Here is a 9,967-nt window from a genome sequence, read left to right as displayed (position 1 = left end):
TATCTGTCAAGATACCTTGCAGTAACCAACAACCCTAAAAATCTCAGTGGCCAAAAGGCAACAAATGTATATATCTCACACTGCAATGTCTATTGTGTGTCTTGGCAAGTCTCCATAATAACTTCCCACCTCCACACAATGATTCACCATTGCACCTCCATCATCAGCTCGAGCTTTCAGAATTGCCATTGCAGAGGAAAAGAGAGAGGGTCTTAAGCACAGAGTAATCTATGTCAATCTGCTCACAAATTATTCGCCAAATCAAACCGCATGGCCACGCCAACTTCAAGAAGGGGATATGGTGCAATCCTTTCCTATGCTCAGAAGTAAAGAAACAGGTATTGAACATGGAAATACCTGCCACAGAACAGGTATAGAGGCTTTGGAAGGGCACATAGGAGGAGGCCTCTCAACTCTTGAGGAATCAGGCCTGCTGGAGACATAATATTTAATCTGAGATCCAAAAGATGAAGAGAATTTAATAAGCTAAATGGATGGTGAAGAACAGTTTGAACAGTAAAGAAAGCTATTTGCCTTTAGGAGTTTGTCTTGCCTAGTCCTGCTAGCACTACGGAAGTTACAGCCAACAATAGAGATATAAATGGTGGGATAGGAAGAATCGGGCTGGAATAATCAGTAATGAGCCTAGATGCACTTATACACAATCATATATTAAAAATGGAGAGGAGGAGATAGGAGTCATTGGAGTGTTGATGGTAGTTCCCCTCTAGGGGCAGGAACACCCAAGCTCCTTGGAGTCCACTGATGGGGATAAAGCTACTCCCCTAGCAACTGGACCCAAGACAGAAAAGTAACAAATTGATTATGTACCCCAGCCTATTTCTTCTAATATTCCCCACCCTCAGAACATCCTCTACGAAACTATGGTACCAGCCTTAGATGATGACTGAGAGGATCAAGCTGCTTGAAACTCCCAGTTGCTTAGAACATAGTAAGATCTCAATGAAGGCAGTTCTTGCACTGTGGCCACATTACATTTGGCACTCTTCTTAAGCTACGTACTTTCAAATCTCCCAAATTAGTAAAAACTGCCATCCCCATTTTACAGATGAGAAAACTGTGAACAAGGATATAAAACCCCCAGGGATACATAGCTGATAGTGATAGAAGCAGAGAATTAAAGCTAGAACTGTCTTGATTTAAACCCTGCTTACATAGGTGTTTAAATTACTACCAACAGAAGTAGAACTGCCATGTTCATTTAGAATGAGGATACTATATTTGACTGAAATTTTCTTCCTACAGGTACATACGTATTAACCAAGTTCAAACCCTGAGCCAATCATAAGCCTAATCAACATTGTCTATAGTGATGGTGACCCTCTGGTACAGACTTCAAAAGGACATGGCTAAAGACTTCTGGTTTAATTTTAAAGTGTCCTTCTCATACTTTTATGATTCCTCCAAATTTTCTTAGTTGGTTAGAAGCAACTTAACACTCAGAACCACATATCTCTTTCACTCATCTGAACACACTTGTTAGTGCAGATTAGAGCTTGTTAAAGATTAATTCTTAAAGCATCCTCCAGCTTTCTTTTGCAACAAAGGAAACATCAATTACAGGCTCACACATAAACTTTGCCCCTTTCTTGAATACTTGCTGCCCTTTATAAATCTTAGATTTCTTCCTCTTGAGTATTCTTTCAAAGGAGAGATTTTATTGCCTCCAGGGGTTGTTAAACTGATTGCAATACTGCCTATTTAGAGCAGTTCAGTGGGAATTACGCTGGTTCAATGCTGTCAGACCTAGAATATAGCTGTCAAACAGCATTACAAGTAAAACACCCTTGATAAGAAATAATGACCAAATGTCAAACTGTTTTTCACTACCCTTACCACAGACTTCTCCTGCCACAAAAAAGCAATGTTTTTTGCATTATAGTAATAGCACATTTCTGATATTTCAGTTAAAATTCTGGCAGTGTTTCAAGGACAAAAAAAAATAGTTCTAAATACATTCCGAGCTCAAAATTTGATGAAAGCATTTTTTTTCCTTTTAATGAAGCATTTGGCAATCTGTTTCAAAACTAACAAACTTTATTAATACAAGCAAACGCAAGGTTGTCTGAAAATCATTTTTAATTTGTATTATTCCTTCATTTAACTAACTGAGCCTCTATGAATTTGGCACTGTGGTAGACATCGGGTACAACCTGTGGTTCCTCGTGAGCCCCTTTAAGGAGCCTATACGTGATCCTGAAGGCAACTGGAGTAAATGTAAGATGTTAGACATGAGCAGATTTTATCTTTTGAAAGGTTAATTTGACTAGTGTCATTCTCATACCGCTATTCTTTTTCTTCAGAGCACTGATTACAATTCATAATCACATATAGGTATATGCCCATTTTCCTATTAAATTATAAATCCATGAAGATCAGGGATCATGTCTACTTTGTCCATTATTGTGTATCCAAAGCCAAAAATAGTGCCTGGTTTAGAAAGCCATTTGGTACTTACTGTATTTGCAGGATTAAAATATGAATGAACAAATAAATTTATTAGCGAGGTTGAGACTGTATTTTTAAAAATCAGTAAGATTGTTGATGTTTATAGATAGTTCATAGGGACCTAAAATAAGGCAATGATTGTGTGGCAATATAAGCCTTGGTTACATATTTAATGTAAATGGCATAGGAAAGACAAGTATCTAGAATAACCCATAAGATTCTAATTTGACCTAGTGAGTGTTGGTACCCTTAAATAGGAAAAGAAATATTTAAGACTAGATAACCACTCATCAGCTATACCCTGATGAAATGTTATTTCTAAATTTTAGGCATCATAGAGGATGTAGAGGATACAAATGTAACACCATAAAAGGTTTTTATGGTATTATTTTCAAAATATAAATAAAGACTTAATCATCAATTAAATCCATCCAACCAATTAATGATTCAATATCACACTGCTAATCAATAATTAATCCTTTTCCTTTTTACCCTCCTCCACTTTCTTCCTCTCCGTCAAGGGAAATTATTTTTAATTTGAAAAGACAAACTATCAGCTACTAATAAATTATGTCAAATCATTTCCTGTTCCTAAAAAGGATTATTTTGTCAGTACAATTCAAGAATATCATAATGGTCTCAATCTTTAGAAAGATACCTGATTTGGTCTCCCAAATATTGTTCATTTCCCTCCATCCTTTGCCATATATGTCATTCTACTGTTCAAAAATCTTCACTGGATCCCCCATTGAATTAAAAATTACATTCAGGCTCATCAGCTTTGCAATTCTAGCTTCTGTAACTTGAATCCTACCTGCCTTTCTAATTCATCTCACATAAATGACCGATGCCACCCTAAGAGCCAGTTTGGGGGTGTTTCCCATCATGAGAAAATTGGTTACATTACACTGTGGTCATGCTTTCTGTCTTTGACCAAGAATAACTTGCCTGCACCTCGGGCTGGCCCTGGGCGGCTGGGGGGCTGAGGGAACTGGGGAACTCTGGAGGCAGGTGTGCGAAGCAGCCGAACCCACCTGGGGGTGGGCCCAGCCATGCCGCGTGCCTGCTGCCCCAGCAGGGCTGAGGGGACTGGGCGCCACCATCTTGTGGCTATGGGTGCCGCCCTCTTTGAGGGTGTGGCAGTCAATTAGTATATTCCCTCCTTATTGACTGTGGGTGCCACCATCTTTGTGAGGGTGTGATGGTCAATTAGCATATCCCCTCTTTATTAGATAGGATAGATAATGGTCTGCTCCAGTTTGATACATTTTTCTTCTTACCATTTTAGTTAACTTTTACATTACTTAAGATGTTTTTAAAATAGTTAAAGCACAAATTTAAAAATCAATATATGGCCCCACTGGTGTAGCTCAGTGGTTGAGCATCAACCCATACACTAGGAGGTCATGGTTCCATTTCAGGTTTCAGGCTCAATCCCCAGCAGGGGATGTGCAGGAGGCAGGCAATCAATATTGATGTTTCTCATCAATGTTTCTATCTCTCTCTCCTTCTCCCTTTCTTTCTCTGAAATCAATAAAAACATACTTTTTTTTAAGAGAGATTTGATGAGCTCTTGGGAGACCTAGCCTCTTTCCAGGCCAACGCTCACCAAGGAGAAGACCTTGAGCATTGAAGGTCCTGAAGCCCAATGGTGAGAAGCCAGACCAGTTCTAGTCCAGCATCCCCCAGGCTCTCCTAGAGCTGGAGATGAACTCGGACCTCAAGGCCCAGGTACAGGAGCTGCATATAATAGCACCCAAGGAAATTGAAGTGGGTGGCAGTTGGAAAGCTATTATAATCTTTGTTCTTGTTCCTCAACTGAAATATTTCCAGAAAATCCAAGTCTGGCTAGTAGGCAAGTTGGAGAAAAAGTTCAGTGGGAAGCAGGTTGTCATTATCGCTCCAAGGAGAATGCTGCCTAAGCCAAGTCAGAAAAGCTGTACAAAGAATAAGCAAAAGTGTCCCAGAGCCTCATTCTGACATACGTGATGTGATCTGGAGGACTTGGTTTTCCCAGGTGAAATTGTGGGCAAGAGAATCTGAGGGAAACCCAATGGCAGCCAGCTCATAAAGGCTCATTCACACAGCAGGACAACGTGGAGCACAAGGCTGAAACTTTCCTGGTGTCTATAAGAGGCTCATGGGCAAGGATGTACATTTTGAATTCTGAGTTTCAGTTGTAAATGAAATTACTAATTAGAATATCATTCACAAAATAAAACATTGCTAAGGGAGTAAATCTTAAATGTTCTCATTATAAGAAAAAGAATTTGTAACTGTGGTGGCAAATGATAACTAGACTTATTATGGTGATCATGTCAATATTTATCCTATCCTATCTAATAAAAGAGTAATATGCAAATTAACCATCACTCCACCACACCCACAAGCCACACCCACACCCACAAGCAAATCAGGAACAAATATGCAAATAAACCCAACCAAGATGGCTATGGCCACAGAGAGCAGGAGGGAGGCTTGGGTTTCCCCGGCAATGGAGGAAGCCAAGCTTTCCGCCTGCCCTTGCCAGCCTAGTCCTCCACTCAAAGCTACAAAGTTTCAATGATAGAAGATACATAAATCCAAACAGAAATGGCAGCAGCCACGGAGCTGGAAAGAGCAGGAGGCTAGGGTTGCCCGTGGTGATGGAGGAAGCCAAGCTTTCCGCACACCCTGGCCAGCCCAGGCCTCCACTTAAGGCTACAAAGTTTCAGTTTAGAAGATACATAAATCCCAACAGAAATGGCTGCCGCCACGAAGCAAGCAGAAGGCTTGGCTCCGCTCCAGGCTACAAAGTTTCAATTGTAGAAAGATAAATAACCCCCAGATACCAGGGCCTCCGCTGGGGTCACCGGGGGGCGTGGCTGGCCTGCAAACCACCACAGGCCCCTCGCCCAGGCTGCCTCATGCCCCAAGAGAACCCCCACCCTGATCCGGGACACCTTTCAGGGAAAACCAACTGGCCCCCACCCGTGCACCATGCCTCTATCCTATCTAATAAAAGAGTAATATGCAGATTGACCATCACTCCAACACCCAAGATGGCTGCCCCCATGTGGTCAAAGATCCTGCCCCCATGTGGACACAAGATGGCCACCACAAGATGGCCAGCAAGGGAGGGCAGTTGGGAGGGACCAGGCCTGCAAGGGAGGGCAGTTAGGGGTGATCAAGCCTGCAGGGGAGGGCAGTTAGGGGTGACCAAGCCAGCAGAGGAGGGAAGTTGGGGGCAACCAGGCCTGCAGGGAAAGGCAGTTGGGAGGGACCCAGGCCTGCAGGGGAGGGCAGTTAGGGGTGACCAGGCCTGCAGGGGAGGGCAGTTGGGGGGGACCCAGGCCTGCAGGGGAGAGCAGTTGGGGGGGCCCAGGCCTGCAAGGGAGGGCAGTTAGGGGTGACCAGGTCTGCAGGGGAGGGCAGTTAGGGGTGACCAGGCCTGCAGGGGAGGGCAGTTAGTGGCAAACAGGCTGGCAGGGGAGCAGTTAGGCATCAATCAGGCTGGCAGGGGAGTGGTTAGGGGGTGATCAGGCTGGCAGGCAGAAGCGGTTAGGGGAAATCAGGAAGGCAGGCAGGTAAGCAGTTGGGAGCCAGCAGTCCTGGATTGTGAGAGGGATGTCCGACAGGGATCGGGCTTAAACGGGCAGTCGGACATCCCTTGAGGGGTCCCAGATTGGAGAGGGTGCAGGCTGGGCTCAGGGACACCCCCTCCCCCATGCACGAATTTTGTGCACCGGGCCTCTAGTATAATAAAAGGCTAATGTGCAAATCTACTGAATGGTGGAACGACTGGTTGCTATGACATGCACTGACCATCAGGGGGCAGACGCTCAACACAGGAGCTGCCCCTGGTGGTCAGTGTGCTCCCACAGGGGGAGCGCTGCTCAGACAGAAGCTGGGGTCACGGCTGGCGAGCGCATTGGTGGTGGTGTGGCAGGACCCTCTCCCGCTTCCACAGCAACGATAAGGATATCAGGCTGAGGGACCACTCCCCCACCCCGAGTGCACAAATTTCATGCACCCAGACTCTAGTATATATATAATCATGTTGTACACCTGAAGCTAATATGATATTATATAACAACTAGAGGCCCGGTGTATGAAAATTCATGCACTGGAGTGGGGGCGTCCCTCAGCCCAGCCTGCCCTCTCTCACAGTCTAGGAACCCTCAGGGGCAGGAGGTGACCTGGCAATCATGGGAAGGCAACGCCCCATCACACCTCTGCTGCTGCCACTGCCGGCAGAACAAGCCTTGGCCGGCCTTGGTTACCTGAGCCTCAGGCAGCGCTGGGCAGCTGGGCAGCCACCATCCGAGGCTTGCCTGCACCTCGGGCTGGCCCTGGGCGGCTGGGGGGCTGAGGGGACTGGGGGACTCCAGAGGCAGGCATGTGGAGCAGCCGGGCCCTCCTGGGGGTGAGGCCGGCCTTGCCACAGGCCTGCCACCCCAATGGGGCTGAGGGGACTGGGCGCTGCCATCTTGTGGCTGTGGACGTCACCATCTTTGAGGGCGTGGCAGTCAATTAGCATATTCCCTCCTTATTGGCTGTGGGAGCCACCATCTTTGCGATGGTGTAAGGGTCAATTAGCATATCCCCTCTTTATTAGATAGAATTTTATCTCAGTTTTTTTTAAAAAAAGAAGAATCAAAGAAACATTAATTTATTCATGGCACCTTCTGCCAAAATTCCTAGTTTGAAGATATGATTGTACCAATTAACTTAGACAAGTTACTTTCCCTCTCTATGCCTTAATTTCTTTATTCGTAAAATGGTCTAGTAATTGTGCCTATTTCATAGGATTCTTGCAAGGATGAAATGAGTTAATAAATGTGAAGAGCTATTAATTACATCTGGACTACAGTAATCACTAAATAAATGTTGGGTATTATTAATACACTAGAGGCCCAATGCATGAAATTCATGCAAGAGTAGACCTTCCTTTGCCCCCCAGCTGCTGGCACCAGTTCCCCTCTGGCACCTGGGACCTGGACTTCCCACTCAGCCCTGGCTTCATCCAGAAGGTCATCCAGAAGGACGTCTAGTCTAATTAGCATATTACACTTTTATTATTATAGATTTTCAAATATAACAGCTAGAACAGCAAAGGATCCCCAGATTAGGAGTCAGGAGACCCGGGTTCTAAATCCAGGCCTGGAATTAACTCACTGTATGACCTTAAGCAACTCATTTCACCTCTCTTTGGCTTAATTTCCTCTTGCATAAAGTGAGATGGCTGGACTACAATTTCCCTAAGTCCTTTCTAATTGTCTGATTTCAGTTGCATCACGTTCTTAATTCTGCATTAAAGGGAAGTTAAAATGATCATACATTAAGTGGGAATCAAGTGTTTCGTTCCATGAGCATTTACCAAGGCAGTGGTGCCAAGGTAAATAAAAGACACGTTTCGCCCTCAGGGAATTCACAAGGCAGTAGACAGACTGAGTAGCTCTGGACCTGGGGTTTGCCACAAAAGAATAAAAATTGGGAGCTTATTCTGTGGGCTGGAGAAGCTATACCATAAGTTCTGCTTCTAATTTACTTACAAAGTATACTGAACCTACATTATAGACAAGTAGCCTATATTTACTCTGGCCTGAGGCAGGAATGGACATGTAAAGGCAATATACAATTATAGCAGAAACAGCACCCAATGCCTACGTATGCAAAGGAGGGATGAAGGAGGACTGTTAGCGTGTTTGGGGCAGGGTGAAACAGTCACCCTGCCCTTGGTACTCAACTCCCACATTTAGAGCTTTCTTCTGTAAGTTAGAGCATTAAACTCCTATTAAAATGCAACTGACCCTGAGAAAGGCAGCACTCATTTATGTCTTAGTATGAATGGGTTCAGTCAGCTCTTTCTCCAAAAAAAACACAAGGAAGAGAAGAGAGCATGAGGACAGAATTTCTTCTAATGAGATGGAAAACCAAAGGCAGGTGGATAACTGCAAAAGTGCTTTAGTCTTGTCACAGTCGTACTTCATTTAAATACTGGTTAATTACATTATGTAACTACAACTATGAATAAGCAGATTGAGGAACCAGCACAGGGACCCACTGTAGTATGACAGCTACCAAGGGGAGGTGGTGCACTTGGAGACACTGGAGAATAGCCCACCAACAGGAGCGTCTAGCCAGCCACGACACCAGGCAGCACGTGGATTGGTCAGGAGCTTCAATCCTACTACACGATTTTGCTTAGGGTTGGGTCCACCTGTCTGTCATGGCCAAACTCTACCTCTGCTGATTCAGAATTCAACATAACACAACACCCAAGGAAGCCAACATCCTCATATTACTGAGCCATATGCTATGGCCAGTACTTTTACTGGGTGCTATGCACTAGGTACAGTCAGGTGTTTTATGTGTCTACCTAGCAGCCCAGTGCACAAAATTCGTGCACAGGGTGGGGGTTCCCTTCAGCCCAGCCTGCACCCTCTCCAATTGGGGACCCCTTGGGGAATGTCTGACTGCCAGTTTAGGCCCGATCCCTGTTGCAATCTGGGACCACTGGCTTCTAACTGCTCATCTGCCTGCCAGCCTGATTGCCCCTAACTGCCTCTGCCTGCTCGCCTGATTGCCCCTGACCCCTCTGCCTGCCTGCCTCATCGCCCCTAACCTCTCTGCCTGCCTGCCTGATCACCCCTAACTGCCCTCCCCTGCCGGCCTGATCTTGCCCCCAACTGCCCTCCCCTGCCAGCCTGATCTCACCCCTAACTGCCTCTGCCTCGGTCCCCCCCACCATGGCTTTGTCCGGAAGGAAGTTGGACGTCCAGAAGATGGCCGGTCGACCTGGTCTAATTAGCATATTACCCTTTTATTAGTATAAATTATCTTCCCCGGTCCTCAGCACACCACCATGATGGCATCATTATTCCATTCTAGAACTGAGGAAACTGAGGCACAGACAGGCTAGGTGATTTCCCCGAAGACAGAACAGCTATGAGAAGGCAGGAACAGGGTTCAAACCCAGGTCCATCAACTCCAAAGCCCATGCTCCTTTTTGCTGTTGTGTTGACTACTGTATGTGTTACTATGGAATATTACCAACATCTATGCACCACTCACTAATGAGAACTTGGTGGAGCACTAAACGTCACCCCCGTGCTGTGCGTGAGGAATGTGAACAGGAATGCAGCCCCATTACTGAGGAAATGCGAATCCGGTAAAGAATCAAGCATAGTCAGAGCACCTGGTTTCCAATGCCTGCTTTACTTGAAATTGGTGTGTGGAAACCTCGGGGAAGTTAGTTCATGTCTTTCAGTCTCAGTTTTCCTGCATGTAAAATAGGATCAGAGTGCCTCTCACATAGGGTGTTGGCAGAATCATGAGATAAACATATTAATAGCGCCTGGAAGACAGTGAGCACACAATAAACATTAGCCAATAGGAACACCGGCTCTGATGCTGTGAGCAAGCAGGACTCACCAGAGGTAATTGCAGGGTTCGACTGTTCTTTGAAATGTAAGCAGCCTAGCCAGCGTGGCTCAGTGGTAGAGCATCGTCCTAT

General features: G+C 45.3%; 1 pseudogene across 1 annotated transcript; it reads left to right on the top strand.

Annotated features, from left to right (window-relative positions):
• Positions 1-347: 347 nt before the first annotated feature.
• Positions 348-4,652, top strand: LOC308241101 (small ribosomal subunit protein eS7-like; annotated as a pseudogene). Its single transcript has 2 exons — positions 348-371; positions 4,105-4,652. The product of its transcript is annotated as a small ribosomal subunit protein eS7-like (transcript).
• Positions 4,653-9,967: the final 5,315 nt, after the last annotated feature.

This window comes from Plecotus auritus (assembly GCF_963455305.1).
Source record: "Plecotus auritus genome assembly, chromosome: 2".
NCBI classification, from domain to species: Eukaryota; Metazoa; Chordata; class Mammalia; order Chiroptera; family Vespertilionidae; genus Plecotus; species Plecotus auritus.
The sequence above is the reverse complement of the archived record's forward strand: the minus strand, read 5'-3'. Positions and strand labels throughout refer to the sequence as shown.